Source organism: Ictidomys tridecemlineatus, chromosome 6, assembly GCF_052094955.1.
Source record: "Ictidomys tridecemlineatus isolate mIctTri1 chromosome 6, mIctTri1.hap1, whole genome shotgun sequence".
Lineage (NCBI taxonomy): Eukaryota > Metazoa > Chordata > Mammalia > Rodentia > Sciuridae > Ictidomys > Ictidomys tridecemlineatus.
In genome coordinates this window covers 24,295,558-24,312,220 of record NC_135482.1, presented here as the reverse complement: position 1 = coordinate 24,312,220, position 16,663 = coordinate 24,295,558, and the positions used below count along the sequence as shown (strand labels likewise).

Genomic DNA, 16,663 nt, shown 5'->3' with positions numbered 1-16,663 from the left:
AATGCAGAATGTGAATTTTGTGGAGAAATTTTGATTTGATCAGGAAGCAATAGAAAAGGTTATATTAGTAGTTTTCACCATTTTATTGTCCCATGTGGACCTCTTTGTTAAAGTCAATTCAGTTTACTTTGCAATTCTCTAATACAAGTTGATTCTTTTTTTTTTTTTTGAGAGGGGGGGAGGGAGAGAATTTTTTAATATTTATTGTCTAGTTTTCGGCAGACACAACATCTTTGTTTGTATGTGGTGCTGAGGATTGAACCCGGGCCGCACGCATGCCAGGCGAGCGAGCTACTGCTTGAGCCACATCCCCAGCCCTACAAGTTGATTCTTGCCTTTACAACTTTGTCCACACAGTTATGCCAAACTGAATTATTTTCTTATATCTTTTCAATTAACCCAAAGATGAAGATCTAAGTCAAACCAAAAACCCTACAAGCTGAAGAATCATGAAACTATTTTGAGAATTTCAGACATTCTGAAAGTGAATATAAAGAATAGGTTTTCCTTTGTGCTACATAGTTTTCTGCCCTCCTCCTGCTTTTCTCAGACATTCTATTTCTCTCACATCTTCAATTTTGTCCTCTAGCAGCTTTTTAACTATATAACCTATCTTTCCAATGAAACTATGACTCCTTCAAAGGAAAAACAACAATCTACTTTTTTTGGTCATCTATCTCCCAATACCCTGTTTGTGAGGGGAAAAAAAAAAGTGATCCATGAAATTACTGTGATATAAAACTTTTCTATAGGTTTGTTATAGGTTTATAATGCAATTCCATAGACAGTTTGGGGAATAATGTCACCTAGAACACTGCTTCACAACTAACCATATATGCTTTATGATAGCTAGCCATCAAGAAACTACTACCTCAAAAAATAAATTCTGGGGGTCAGCCTGATAACCAGACTTCTAAAATGAACATATCCTTTGACCTAGCAATTCCATATTCTTAGGAATTAATCCTAAGAAATTAATCAGAGATATACACAATTATGCTTAGGGATATTCTTCATTATTCAATAAATGTTTATTGCATGTTAATCACCATTTTTGTCACTCTGACCAAAATACTTGACAAAACAACTTAGAGGAGGAAAAGTTTATTTTGGACTCACAGTTTCAGAGGTTCAGGCTATGGACAGTCAACTCCATTGCTCTGGACCCAAGGTTAAGCAGAACAACCTAGCAGAAAGGCTTGGTGGAGGAAAGCTGCTCAGTTTTAGGGCAATAAGAAAAAAGGGTACAAGAGATCAGAGGAAAATATAATACCCAAAAACATACTTGCAGTGTATTTTGCAATGTGCTACTTCCGCTAGCCACTGTTAGTACCTGTATAGTTACCACCCAGTTAAACCATTCAAATTGACTGATTCACTGATTAGATTACATGTCTCATAATCTACTCATTTCACTTCTAAGCTTCCCTGCATTATCTCATGTATGAGATATTTGGGGAACACGTCATGTATCTAAACCATACCATTCAGTATGTCCTAAATGCCAGATTAGGATTAGGGCTAGGGTTAGTTCCTTGTCTGTAAGGTCTTTCTTCATTGGGGAAAAAGAGGCTACTGATCAAGCAAGAACAACCATATTTGTGGATCATAAAACTCAATATTGTTATATTAATTTCTCCCAGCAGGAGAAGGAGAGGGAGGGTGAGGTGAAGAAGGAAAAGAAGGAGGTAAGGAAGAGACTGTTTAAAAACCTCAATTTTTAGGGCTGGGGTTGTGGCTCAGTGGGAGAGCGCTTGCCTCGCACATGCGAGACCCTGGGTTCAATCCTCAGCGCCACATAAAAACAAATAAGTGAAATAAAGGTATTGTGTCCAACTACAACTAAAAAATAAATATTAAAAAATCCAATATTTAAAAAGCGGGCAAAAAAATTGAAATATTCACCAAAAACAATTAAATAAACCCTTGAAAAGATGTTAAATACCATTAGAGAAATGCAAATTAAAACCACACTGAGTGGTAGAGACTGAACTATATAGCAAGGGCAAAGCCCAAGGTTTGATCACCAGCACTACAACCTCAACAAATATATAAATGCCTTAAGATATCACTATATGCCTATTAGAATGGATAAACTTGGTATAATCATACCAAGTATTGTCTAGAATGCAGAACTGAAATATTTATACACTATTGAGGGGAATATAAAATGGTACAATCATTTTGGAAATCACTGTTATAGTTTCTTAAAAATTACCCATCGATTTACCATAAAATCAGGCTATTGTATTTATAGGTACTTGCTCATGAGAAATGAAAGCATATATCTACATAGATCTATGATATGAACAAATGTTCATAACAGCTTTTTTTTTGCAACACAAATACAAGTCCATCAAGAGATGAATGGATAAACAAATTGTGGTACATCTACACAATGCCATATTACTCAGCAATAAAAAGAATGCACATGAATAAATGTCCAAATAACTATGCAGAGTAAAAGACTCCAGACAAAAAGCAGTACAAAGTTATATGACTGCATTTATATAAAATTCTAGAAAATACAAAGCCCTTCTAATTTGATGCTAGAGGAAAATTAGGAAATCTAACTCAAAAAGGACCCTTGGAGTGACAAATAAATACCTAACACTATGCAAAAGATTAAGAGTAATATAAAACAAGTATAAATATCTTCCTCCAGGGAGAAAAATTCTAACATAAACCAAAGAAGGGAACTCCTACTTCCAGCATGACAGAGTTAGGTCAACAAGTCCTCTCCTCAAAAATAGCCAAAAAACCATTTCAGTGCATTATGACTTAAAGTGGAGAGCTTCATGCATGTGAAAAGAAAGGGATAGTGGTTTCTTTAGCCTGAAATCACAGGTCTCTGTGGAGCAAGCAACAAATTGATAGAAGAGCTGGAAATTTTACAAAGTTTGAAGTAAAGGCTACTTCGGGGTATGATAAACTGTTCAACAGCCCAGGCTGAACAAACTGTAAGAATGGGCACCAGAGATAGATCAAGCACAAGCCACCCACACATCCAACAGAGCTATATATATGCACAGAGGAGATACAAGCGAGGTAAGTGGGGATTAAACCCAGAGACTCTCTGCCTTTGAGCTACATCCCCAGACTTCCCTGACACCAAAGAGGAGGAAATGTTAGTGAAGGACTTAAGAAAGTTCATACTTAAACGTAAAGAGTGAAATCAGAGAGAAAATACAGGATATGAGAGATCACTTCAACAGAAACAGAAATTCTGAAAAAGAACCAAACAAAATCCTCAAAATGAAGGATCAATAAACAAATTTAATGTTCAAGGGAAAGCATCAATAGATTAGACCACTTTGAAAACTGGTTTTCAGGTGTTAAATACAAAGTATATAATCTTGAAAATAAAGTGGACTGTAAAGAAAAGATATCAAGAGACCATGAACAGAATATTCAAGAAATCTGATACAACATTAAAAGGCCAAATTTAAGATACATTGGGACAGAGGAAGGCTCTGAAGTAAAAAATTATATGAATGTACAGCTATTCAATGAAATATCAGAAAATTTTCCAAACCTTAAATGAAATGAAAATTCAAAGCAAGAGATATACAGAACTCCAAATACACAAAATCACAATAGATTACTCCAAAACACATTATGATGAAAATGCCTAACACGCTGAATAACAATAGAATTTTAAGAGCTACAAGAGTAAAACAACTAGTCACATTTAAAGGTAACCCAATCCAATTTCAACTGATTTCTTAACCCAGACCCTAAAAGCTAGGAGGGCTTGAAATAATATATGCCAAGTTCTGAAAGAAAATGGATGCCAACTAAGAAAACTATACCTAGCAAAATTAAGCTTCAGAATTGAAGATGAAATAAAAACCTTCCATGATAAACAAAAGCTAAAAGAATTCATTACTAGAAAGCCTGCACTACAAAACGTACTCATAAAATATTTTATGAAAAATGAAAACCTGCATAGGAAAAAAATTATACTAGAATACTTGGAGCACAGAATCAAATTGGAGAATCAAGTCCAATTTAAACACTAGAAATAAATCAAAATGTCAGGAAACAAAAATCATCTATCAATAACAACACTGAATATAAAGAGTCTAAACTCTATTCAAAAGACATAGGTTGGCAGATTGAATTAAAAAACAAGACCCAACAATATGTTGTCTACAAGAGACACACTTCACAGGCAAAGACATCCACAGACTAAAGGTAAAAGGATGGGAAAAAATATACATAATTCACATGGATTTCATAAACAAGCAGGGGTTACTATTATAAGGTGGACTTCAAGTCAAAATTAATCAGTAAAGACAAAGAAGGTCATTTCATATTGCTTAAGGGAATCATCCATCAACAAGACATAATGATCATAAATATTTATGCCCCAAACAATGGAGCATCTACTCACACCAAAAAAAACAACCCTGCTTGATATTAAGAACCAAATAGACCACAATAATACTGGATGACTTTTGCAAACTTCTCTCAGCACTGGATAGATCATCCAAACAAAAACTAAGATTGCACAGAACTAAAATACAATTAATAATATGGACCTAACAGACATCTATAGAATATTTCATCCAGCAATGACTGAATTCAATTTCTTCTCAGCAACACGGAACATTTTCTAAAATATGATCATATTTTAGGTCACAAAGCAAATACCAAGAAAGAGATAATATCTTGCACTCTATCAGGTCATAACAGAATAAAATTAGCAATCAAAGTTAAGATAAAAAAATAGAAACCATGTTAACACCTGGAGATTAAATAATACGCTTTTGAATAATGAATGTGTAGCAGAAGAAATCAGGGGAGAAATAAAAAATACTTAGAAGTAAATGAGAAAAATTATACAAAATATCAAAATTTCTGGGACAGTATGAAGGCAGTTCTAAGAAGAAAGTTCATAGCATTGAGCCCATACATTAAAAAAATAGAAATATACCAAATAAACAATCTAACATCATATCTTAAGGCACTAGGGGGGAAAAAAAAAGAACCAACTAACACCAAAACTAGCAGAAGTCAAGAAATAATTAAAATCAGAGACAAATCAATGAAATTGAGATTAAAAAAAAATACACAAGATCAACGAAACAAGGTTGGTTTTTTGAAGGAATAAACGAAATTGATAAACCTTTAGCCAAGCTAACCAAAAGAGGGAAAAAACTCAAATTATCAAAATCTGAGATGAAATAGGAAATACTGCCACAGATCCTGAAATCTAGATGATCATCCGAAACTGTTTTGAAAATGTGTACTCCAATAAGCTAGAAAATCCTGAGGATATGAACAAATTCCTAGACACACATAACTTACCCAAATTAAGCCACGAGAACACAGAAAGTTTAAATTTTAAGTAATGAAATTAAAACAGCCATCAAAAGCCTTCCAACAAAGAAAAGCCCAGGACCAGACAAATTCTTGGTCTAGTTCTATCAGACCATTAAGGAGAACTAATACCAATCCTCCTCAAATTATTCCTTGAAATAGAAAAGAAGGGAAATTTGTCAAACTCAATTCTACAAAACCAGTATCAACTTGATATCAAAACCAGACAAAGACACATCAAGGAAAGGAAACTTTAGACCTATATCCTTGATGAATATAGACACAAAAATTTTTAATGAGATATTGGCAAACGCATACAAAAGCACATTAAAAAGATAGTGCAACATATCAAGTAGGTTTTACCCCAGGAATGAAAAGCTGGTTCAACATACGGAAATAAATGCAATTCACCACATAAATATACTTTTCTTAAACAAGAATCACATGATCACCTCAATAGGTGCAGAAAAAGCATTGGACAAAGTACAGCATCCATTCATGTTTAAAACACTAGAAATAAAAGGAATAACATTTTAAAGGCTATATATGCAAAAACCAAGGCCAACATCATTCTGAATGGAGAAAAAAAATTAAAGCATTTCCTTTAAGAACAGGAACAAGACAAATATGCCCACTTTCACCACTAGTATTCAACAAAAGTTCTTGAAACTCTAGCCAGAGCAATTAGGCAAGAGAAAGAAAGAAATTAAAGGGATAGAAATTAATTATCTGTTTGATGAAGACATGATCCTATGATCAAATGAACCAAAAAGCCCAACCATAAAATTTCTAGTATTTATAAGTAAATTCATCAAAGTAGCAGGATACAAAATCAATACCCTATATTCCAATGACAAATCTGTTGAAAAAGAAATTTAGGAAAACTATGCCATTCACATTCCCTCCCCCCCCCAAAAAAAAAAAAAATACAAAATGCCGAATGTCTTCTCTAATATAAGGATGCTGATTCATAAAGGAGATGGGGAATGGAACATGGGAGGAATAGAGGAACTTTAGACAGGGTAAAGGGGTAGGAGGGAAAGGAGGGGGGATGGGATTAGGAAATACAGTGGAATGAGACAGACATTATTACCCTAAGTACACACATGAAAACACAAACAGTGGGCTGGGATTGTGGCTCATTGATAGAGTGCTTGCATAGCATGTGTGAGGTACTGGGTTCGATTTTCAGCACCACATATATATAAATAAAATAAAGGTCCATTCACAACTAAAAATATTAAAAAAAAGAAGAAGAAAACACAAATGGTGTGACTCTACTTTGTGTATAACCACAGACAAAAAATTGTGCTCTATTTGTGTAACATGAATTGAAATGCATTCTGCTGTCATATATAACAAATTAGAATAAATGAAAAAAAACAAATCTTTGTTAGATGCAGACTTTAAATTTTTATACTTCAATTCAATGGTCAGTGGTTTCTTTGTGACATGAACATGTTCTGTTATATTTTTTTAAGGTTTTAATCATTGTTGAGAGCCACAGCCGAAGTGGCCCCAGCAAACTTCCAGCTGATTGGCTCACAGCAGCCCCAGCAAACTTCACTTGCCAGAATTTGGAAAATTAAAATATTTGCATGTTACAGTTGATACTTCTTCCAGATTTTTGATGGGCTCCCTTCATACTGGACAAAAAATTAAAGATATTATAGCTCATTGCTTACAAAATTTTGCCACTGTAGGCATTCCAAAACAGTTAAAAACAGATAATGGTCCTGACTACATTTCTACCTCTTTTAAACAATTTTGCTCATCATTTGGCATTACTCATATAACAGGAATCCCATACAATCCACAGGGACAAGGCATAGTTGAAAGAACTCATTAAAATATTAAAATGTACTTATTAAAGCAAAAAGAGGGAATTGGGAAGGGGTATATATCCCCCAAAGATAAACTTAAAATAACCCTTTTTACTCTAAACTTTTTAAATTTGGATTCATCAGGGCTTAGTGCTACGGAAAGGCATATGTGTCAAAAAAATGTACATAAGCCCAAGGTACTTTGGAAGGATATTCTAACAGAACAATGGAAAGGTCCTGACCCAGTGATTGTCTGGAGTCAGAGGTCTGTTTGTGTGTTTCCACAGGGAGAACAGCAGCCGATCTGGATTCCAGAGAGACTAACTAAAGCAATTTCTACAGACCAAAAAGAAGATGATTTGGCTCAAATCCATAACAGCTGATATCCAGAACTCCAGTTTGGCTATCCTTACATCTGCGACAGTGGTTCTCCCACACCTGGAGGCTAATGAAACCAGGATGCTTTTTTCTTTCTTTCTTCCTTTCTTTCTTTCTTTCTTTCTTTCCTTCTTTCTTTCTCTCTCTCTCTCTCTCTCTCTCTCTCTCTCTCTCTCTCTCTCTCTCTCTCTCTCTCTCTCTCTCTCTCTCTCTCTCTCTCTTTCTTTCTTATTTATTTATTATTGTCCTTTCCCACATCATGAAGTTCTATTTTGTTTTTTGAGCTCATACAGACCTAGGCTAATGTTTTGCTGATCAGTTCTATTTTTTGACTCTGGAGTTTTTAAACATTGCAATGGAGATTTCACCTGTAAAAAGTTACAAAGCCTTTACTATTATGTTATGTGTTGTATGTATTATATTATGTGTGCACACTTGTGTTTTGTGTTGTATGTTTGTATGTGCATATGTCCATATATCATATATGACGAGTGCTCATGAAAAAAATGGATCCAAATTTTTTTTTCTTATTCACATGATTTAAATGGTTAACAGCTGTTGAGAATTGTTTTAATATGTGAAAAAAGGAGGTTAACAGATCTGTTTGTTTACTTTCACCTTTCCTTTTCATTATATTTAATAATTCTGTTCAAGATAATGTAAATTGTTAAGAAAATTGTTTTCTTTTAGTGCCTGCTGGAATGTTACATAATTTTTTCTTTAGCCATTGTTGCCAGAATTCCTATCTTCATCCCAGTGCCAGTGAAGACAAAGATAAAACCAAACTACAGCTTCTGCAATAGCTATCACTGAACTGCTTGCAGAACTTGCCTCGACTATGTATCACTTGTATGCATTGTGAACTATCTGTTGGTGCAGCGACTTGTGGTAGTGCCGGGGTATTTTTGCTGATGGTGTCATCGGTGGTACAATTTTTCCAAAAGGAACTGTCAAATGGCTTGGTGTATCCTCTTCCCTTCTGCTTGTGATGGTCGCTCAGCTAAAATTTGGGGGCCAACAGAGGTGAGACAAAGAACCTCACCCCCCCACTAGTACAAAGGCCTATCCACAGGTGTGGCTGTATGCTGGGCAGTAGTCAATGACGGGTAAGATCCAATTGCAATGGTACCAACCTAAGACAGGAGGCTGACGCCTTGAGGTCAGCCCATCCGATGATGGGTAAGGACCATATGTAGTATTGGACAACCTAAGGCATGCACGGTCCCTAAGCCACATGCTAGTTGTTTAATTAAACAGAGAGGGGGAGATGTTGAGAGCCACAGCCGAAGCGGTCCCAGCAAACTTCCAGCTGATTGGCTCCTCTGTGATGATGCTCATTGGGCTGTTTCCCCACCCTTTCAGACCACAGAGCTGCTCATTGGGGGACTCTTTGGGCTCCGCCCATGCAACCCAGCCAATTGGCCTCAAGAGCGGGAGGAGTGGGGGTTGAGAGGCTTGCCAGAAGCTGGTGGTGGCAGTTGGGCTCTGAGGGAATTCCTGAAGAGCTTGTGTGGTGCGGCATTTGTGTGTGTTCTAAAAACAAAGTTCGTTTCTGCTTGACAAGTGGCTCGTGAATTGTGCCAAGCCAGACTGTGGCAAATTATCATGTATGGTTCTTAATTCTCCTGAAATTTATCTTTGTTTTATGTGAAATACAGGAATTCTTTTCTCCTTTTCTTCAGAAAGTCACTTGCCCCAGGAAACTTGCCTGCTGATTTATTAACTATTACATATAAAGTTCCTTGTCCTTGTATTGGGAGAAAAAAAAAAAGATGCACAGGGGAAAAAATGAGAAATAGAAAGTGACAGATGTAAGTCCACAATATCAACAATGACATCAAATGTGAATGAACTAACCACCACATTCAAAAGACAGAGAATGTTACATTGGATCAGAAAAACAAAACCCAACTATGTGCTGTCTACGAGAGACATCTATAATTCAAAGATGTAAATAGGTTAAAAGAAACACAATAAGGGAAACACACACACACACACACACACACACACACACCAAACAGTAACAGGAAGCTAGAGTGCATATACCAAAGTGAGAAAACAGAATGGAAGATCAGAAATATTACTTAAGACAAAGAAAAACATTTCATAATGAAAAATAGATCACTACATCAGAAAGATATAATTGTATGTGTTTTTATGAATCTAACAGAACCCCAAAATTCATGAAACAAGAGATACAGACAAGTCAACAAAAATAGTTGAAGTCTACAATAAATGACGGGAGAAGACAGAAAATCTGCAATATAAGACTCCATTGACCTCATCAATCAACATGATATAAATGACAGAACATGCCACTCAGAAACTGCAAAATACACACCTTTTCAAACACACATAAAACAGTCTCCAGAACAAACTATATTCCAGACCCCAAAATAAGTTTAGTAAATACAAGAGTTTGAAATCATAAAACAGTGGTCTTCAACAGAAAGAAATCTAGTAATGCCGGAGTCTGGCTGGGCACAATTCAGGAGCCACTTGTCAAAAGAAACTAACTTTATTTTTAGAACTACAAACCCCAAACAAAACAGCTCCTCAGGAAAACCTTCAGAGCCCAACTGCCACCACTGGCTTCCCACAAGCCTCTCACCCACACCAACCTCTCCACCTCCCACAATCCTCCTACTCTTGAGGCCGATTGGCTGGGTTGCATGGGCGGAGCCAAAGAAGTCCCCCAATGAGCAGCTCCGTGGAGGAGCCAATCAGCTAGATGTTGCTGGGGCCGCTGTGAGCCAATCATCAGTGGCAGTCTGAAGGGCAGGGAAACAGCCCAATGAACATCACCGCAGAGAAGCCAATCAGCTAGATGTTGCTGGGGCCACTGTGAGCCAATCATCAGCTGGCAGTCTGAAGGGCAGGGAAACAGCCCAATGAACATCACCGCAGAGGAGCCAATCAGCTAGATGTTGCTGGGGCCGCTGTGAGCCAATCATCAGCTGGCAGCTGGAAGTTTGCTGGCAGCTGGAAGTTTGTTGGGGCCCCTTTGGCTGTGGCTCTCAACATAGTAACACCTCAATTACTAGTAAATTCAACAATGAGCTTCTAAATAATTATTGGATCAAAGAAAAAAATCACAAGAAAGTTTTTAAAATATATTTAAAAAAAGAAATATAAATTGTGCTGCAATTATGTACAATGAATCAAAATACATTCTGCTATCGTATATATCTACTTGAAATTTAAAAAGGAACAGAAAATAAATATTTAAGCAAAAAATAAAATAGTGTGAATCGAATGAGTACAAAACATAACAAATCAAAATATGCAAAATGCAACTAAACCAAGTTTCAGAAGAAAATTGATAGTTTTAAACAACTGTATAATATGAAAGGTTTCATGTCAATAATATAAGCTTCCATATAGAAACTAGAGAAAAAAGAACACAGTAACCCAAAGCAAGCAGAAAGAAAAAAATCATTAATAAAGTAAAAATCAATGAATTAGAAAACACAAAAATAGGGGGGAAAAAGAAAAAGTTGGTTCTTTGAAAGGTCATCAAAATTGACAAACTCTTAGTGAGGTTGACCAGGAAAATAAAAGATAGAAATATCAAACTCAAGAACAAAAGAGGAAACATCATTATCAACCTTAGTTTACAAGGGTTTTTCTGTTGTTGTTTTGTTTCTGTTTTTTTTTTTTTTTTAACAACACAAAGTGACACACCTATAATACCAGCTGTTCTGGAGGCCAGCAGAATCACAAGACTGAGGCCAGCCTGAGCAAGAATCTGTCTCAAGCTGTCTCAAATCTTTTTAAAAAGTGGAGGAAGGGTGACTAGGAGTGTAACTCAGTGGCAGAGCATTCCCCTGTCATGAATAAGGCCCCAGATTCAATCCCTAGCACTGCCAAAAAAAAAAAAAAAAGTTGAGAATTCTGAGGGATACAAGAACAACATTCATTCCATTATAGGAAACTTTCAATACCATTCATGTAAGAAGGTATCAAACAAAAGGCAATAGATCTTAAAGGACAAAGTAATATGATCAGAGGTAGAGAAGGGGAAGAAGAGAAGGGTGTGTAGTTCAGGAAAACTATAACAGTGAACTGGGTGAAAAATCAGTAAACAGCCCACTATAACTAAGTCAATCATGACTATTTACCTTTTTTGAATCTATATGACTCTGCAGAAAGGTTTTCTATCACTTTACACATGAAAACAATGATGACCAAAAAACTAATTATCCTATCTGAAAAGTCAAATAGCTAGTAAAGTACATAGCCAAAATTTTAGTCTTTGACTTCAAAATTTAGGTTCCAAAGTACATACTCTTTCCCTTTATACCGCTAATCAAAGACTTAATCTATCTTCATTTTCAAGTTCAGATCTCTGTAGAAGATTTTTCTATGGATATGTTTACACTGATAGTGCTACACAAAGTTTCTTGAACAATTTCAATCAATAAACTAAATGTAATATGCATACTTCTCTTGGCTTCCAAGATCTGACCTTGGTTTTCCTCCTTACTCTTTCTCCATCTACCCATTACAACTTGATACTCACTCTTTTCTGATTTTACACACTATCCCTAGGAATGTCATCTACATCTAGGATCTCAATTATGACTGTTGCTGATAACTCCTGATTCTGTCTCTCCAATTCCAACACATTTTCTCTCCCTAGTTTTCCCTAATTCTTGTCAGGTCAGGTTGAATACTTCTCTAAATATGCTCAAATTATATGTACTAATTCTAATTAACATTCCTCAGCTGCAATTCTAGGTCAAGTATCCTTCCTACTTAACCCAGAATATATTCTCAGTTATCCTCAGAACATTTACCACATTCTATTACAAGTTACTTTATCCATTTCTCCCAGTGGAGAAGGCATTTGAAACAGCATTAAGTCTTACTCTCAATCCCCCCAGTGCCTAGCACAGTGCAAAATATATAATAAGCACTAAAATAATTAGAAGCATACAATTTCTTTATTTTTTCAAATAGGAAAAATAGGCCAAGAAAGGTTAAGTGACTCATCCAGTCAAGGCTTCATCTCCTGAATCACAACTCTCTTCCCACAAAATCCCAGGGCCTATTCAATTTTGCTTACTGATATAGCTTTTCCAGAAGTTCCAGAAGTAACACAAAAAAGTTCATTTCAATTTCATCCATTCCAGCTGGCTATATCAGTTGTAGAGAAGTGTGATGTTAACTTTTACTTAACAGTTTTTCTGCCCAGAATAGAATAATTTTTAGTTGATACAGTCTTTTCACATGTCCTTCACATACACTATAATTCAATTCAATACATATTTATCACACATTTCTTTGTGAAAAACAATGTGCAAAAATTTATCATTTGTCGGGGCTGGGGTAGTGGCTCAGTGGTAGAGCACGTTCAAGGCCCTGGATTCAATCCTTAGCACCACATTAAAAATAAAGATATTGTGTCCAACTACAACTAAAAAATAATTTTTTAAAAAAGTTATCATTTGTCAACATTCCATAAAAGTTAAGAACATATATTTTATGCTTTTTAAAAATCTCTAAAATACCTGCTTAAACCAAAATGTGATTCAGGTAACAAGATTAAATAAGAACACTAGAGATAAGCACTGCAACAACATAAGGAAAAACCCCATAGTCCCAGAGCCACTGTTTCCAATGGTTGCTATGTATACTGCAATTGTGTTACTGGGCAACAACTCAGAAACTAGACTGGCAAACTCAAAAAAAAAAAAAAAAACTGAATCAAACCAAGATTTTAAAATATTAAGTCTCAATTTCAATTTTTTATATCTGCAACTGAAGTTTTATAAGCATCAGATACAGATTTATGGCAAGATTATACAAATTACCTGGAAATTTCAAAGACCTACTTTGAGGATGACAAGTTCTTTCCAAAATGAAAAAAGCAGGTTTAGGTCCTCCTAACCTTGAATTTAATCCAAAAGCACTTTAAAGTCACAATATACAGAAAGCAAATAACTGGACATTCTGGACTTTAATTTCTTTCATACTGAATTACAGCTCAAATTTACAAGAAATATTACTGGACTTGACAGTTATTTTTTTCCATGAACCAGAGGGCAGTACTGATGGAGGATGGATAGATGGAGATAGATATAGATATATTTCAGAGAACTGCTAATTTATGAGGGCCAGATGAAAGTACTAACAAATGTTTAGTCTTGACCAGGTCAAAAAGTAGGATGGACAGCAGCTCAGGAGGATGAGGCAGGAGGATTCTGAGATCAAATTCAGCCTCAGCAACTTAGTGAGACCTTGTCTCTTAAAAAAAAAAAAAAAATTTAAAAAGCGGGGAAGGGGTCTGGGGATGTGGCTCATTTGTTAAGCACCCCTGGGTTCAATCCCAAGTATCCCCCCTTCAAAAAAAAGAAACTAGGATGGAAAGGAATAAAATAGGGAAATGGGGAAAGAGGATGGAAGGAGGGTACGAGAGGAAAGCTGAAGGAAAAAACAAATTAAAGAAGAATAAGGAAATTGATCAAATTTGATAACCCACATGGGAGAAGTGCCAGCATGCCTGAGGGAATCCCTCCTGCTGGTACTATCATGGGAAATTCTCAAATATGCACACTTTCTAGGAACAGAGCCTTTCCCTTTGATTTCAACAAACCCCCACTTTTTAATCCCCTTTCTTATAGCTTACTGTTGTTTTTCATAAGTCAGTTACTACCCTCTCTAAACAATGTTCTCACTTCCCCTATGCTATAGAATGGGGTAAGCATAGAAATACATATTCATCATCTTTGGGAAACATTTATTCAGCAGTCTCTATTTGGAAGAAACTAAGGATATAGCTTACTGAGATTTGGTGTTTTGCCCTTAAATAGCTCAGAATCTAGTTAGGAAGGCAAGACAAAGTAATATAACAAAGTATCAAATAAGCATGACTCACAAATGTGTATTACAGCCAGGCAGGTAGCATACTCAGAAACTCAGGATGCTGAGGAAGAAGGATTACAAGTTTGAAGACATCCTTAATAACTTAGCAAGGTCCTGTCTTAAAATATAAAAACAGTCTAGGGATGTTGCTCAGTGGTAAACCCTCCCCACCTAAAAAATATAAGATTTTGGAGGTCATGATGGAATTGAACCGTATAGAAATTAAGATTTTAAGAAAGAAAGAAAGAAAGAAAGAAAGAATATAAGCTTGGAATGACAGGTGAGAAAATTAAGAATTCACCTAAGAATTTCAATTAGTAAAACCTTTTTACATGGATACATATATACACATTCTCTAGAAGTACACACAGGTTAAACAAGGTAAGAAAATTACTTACTAAGCCTAATACATTACATATAACAACATTAAAACCAAATTAATTTACTTTATGAAAAGAGACAGTGTCTGAGGGTCAAATTTTTGACAATTCACTAATCTGTTAACAATCATTCTTCTGGCCCGGCTCGGTGGCATACATCTATAATCCCAGTGGCTCAGGAAGATCACAAGTTCAAGACCAGCCTCAAAAACTTAGCAAGGCCCTAAACAATTTAGTAAGATCCCATCTCAAAACAAAAAATTTAAAGGGCTGGGGACATGGCTCAACAGTTAAGCGTCCTGGGTTCAATGTCCAGTATAAAAAAGAAGAATTAATTCTTCTAAGCTTCTTGAATTAGACCTTTCTAATGACATAGTTGCATAATTCTGATTTCTAATTACTAATAACTTTATTACACAACATGAATTATTCTTGATTTTTTTCTTCTTTGTCTTGCCTAACTTCTGAATATTATTTCTACATCAGCATATGGGAAGTAGGGAGGACATTAAAATGAAGTCTATAGATTTTAGCCATACCAAGAGTATTAAGTACACTTGGAAGTTCCTACTCCCCATTAGTAACAATTCAGTTTCAAAAAGGGCATTTGTCCCAATCTCAAATCTCCTCACATACTTACTTGAAAGGCTACTGCATTGAAAGGATCATTTAAAAAGTTCTGAAAACTTGGTTAGGCAGGCATCCTCCCAGCAGGTCAGGAGGCTGAGGCAGGAGGATCTGAATTCAAAGCTGCCACAGGAAATCAATGAGGCTCTAAGCAATTTACCAAGACCCTGTCTCTAAATAAAATATAAAAAAGGGCTGGGGATGTGGCTCAATGGTTAAGTACCCCTGGGTTCAATCCCTGGTACCCAAAAAAAAAAAAAAAAAAAACCTGCTGAGAACTTAGTTTGTTATATAAATTATATAATTAGGGATTCAATGAGTGGAGAGTGAGGTTACATGCTAGATCAAGACTTAAAAAGTACTTGTAAATAATCAATATTTAAATCACCCAAATGCTGTAGGTTACTCTAAATTGCTTCCAGGCTGTTATTTGAAAATAGTCCTAAATATAGTCAGCACACTTCAACTAGAAAATATTCAAAATAACAGGAATACCCATCATAATAATCTATGATAAAGAAAGAGCAAATAAAAATCACTTTCAACTTTCAGAAGACTCCTGTGCAACACTGAAATTTAAAACATTTTAATGATTCTAAACAAAATGTTTGAAATCAAACCTGAATACAAAAAGTCAGTTGTTAACCATAACCACGTAGGCTAAACCCATGAATTTAAATAATTATGAACCCACATAATTGCAGGAAAGATACATTTAATATGTTCTAGTTGAATATTAGATTTGTTTACAATTTTGTTGCTTGGTAACAGAAGCAATACTTTAACAGCCTACTCAGTTTTAGACCTAAAGTACTGTGTACTCACAGTCTGAACAAATTATGAATGTATCATATATGAAAAATTCAAAATAAGTTTCTCCTTATCCTAGACTTCTTTGAAATTATTTGAAATAGCTTAATCGTTACACGTAATATGACCAAAAGCTTTTAAAGTATTTATCAATGGATGTTTTTAAGAGCAAAGTGTCCATTTATTCTGTCAAAACTTGGACACTAAATAAAGATTTATCAAAGTATCCATTGGAGCCGAAAATACACTAACATGTTGGACATTACCTCAATAGCACTCGCAGACATCCCTGTCTTCAAAGACAAGAAAAATGGTACCATAGCTTTTTCATCACAAATTAAACTGAAGATGCCAGACCATGACGGAGTGCATCAAAGAGCTCCAGAATTGTGTGTGCACTTAATTGGCTACAGAACACGTCTCGCTTTTCTAACACGCGGTCCAATTACTTTA

At 35.5% G+C, this 16,663-nt stretch overlaps 1 protein-coding gene across 6 annotated transcripts in view; it reads right to left on the bottom strand.

Moving 5' to 3' along the window:
- Positions 1 to 16,663, bottom strand: part of Cep83 (centrosomal protein 83) — a 118,256-nt gene that overhangs the window by 101,351 nt on the left and 242 nt on the right. The window lies entirely within an intron of this gene.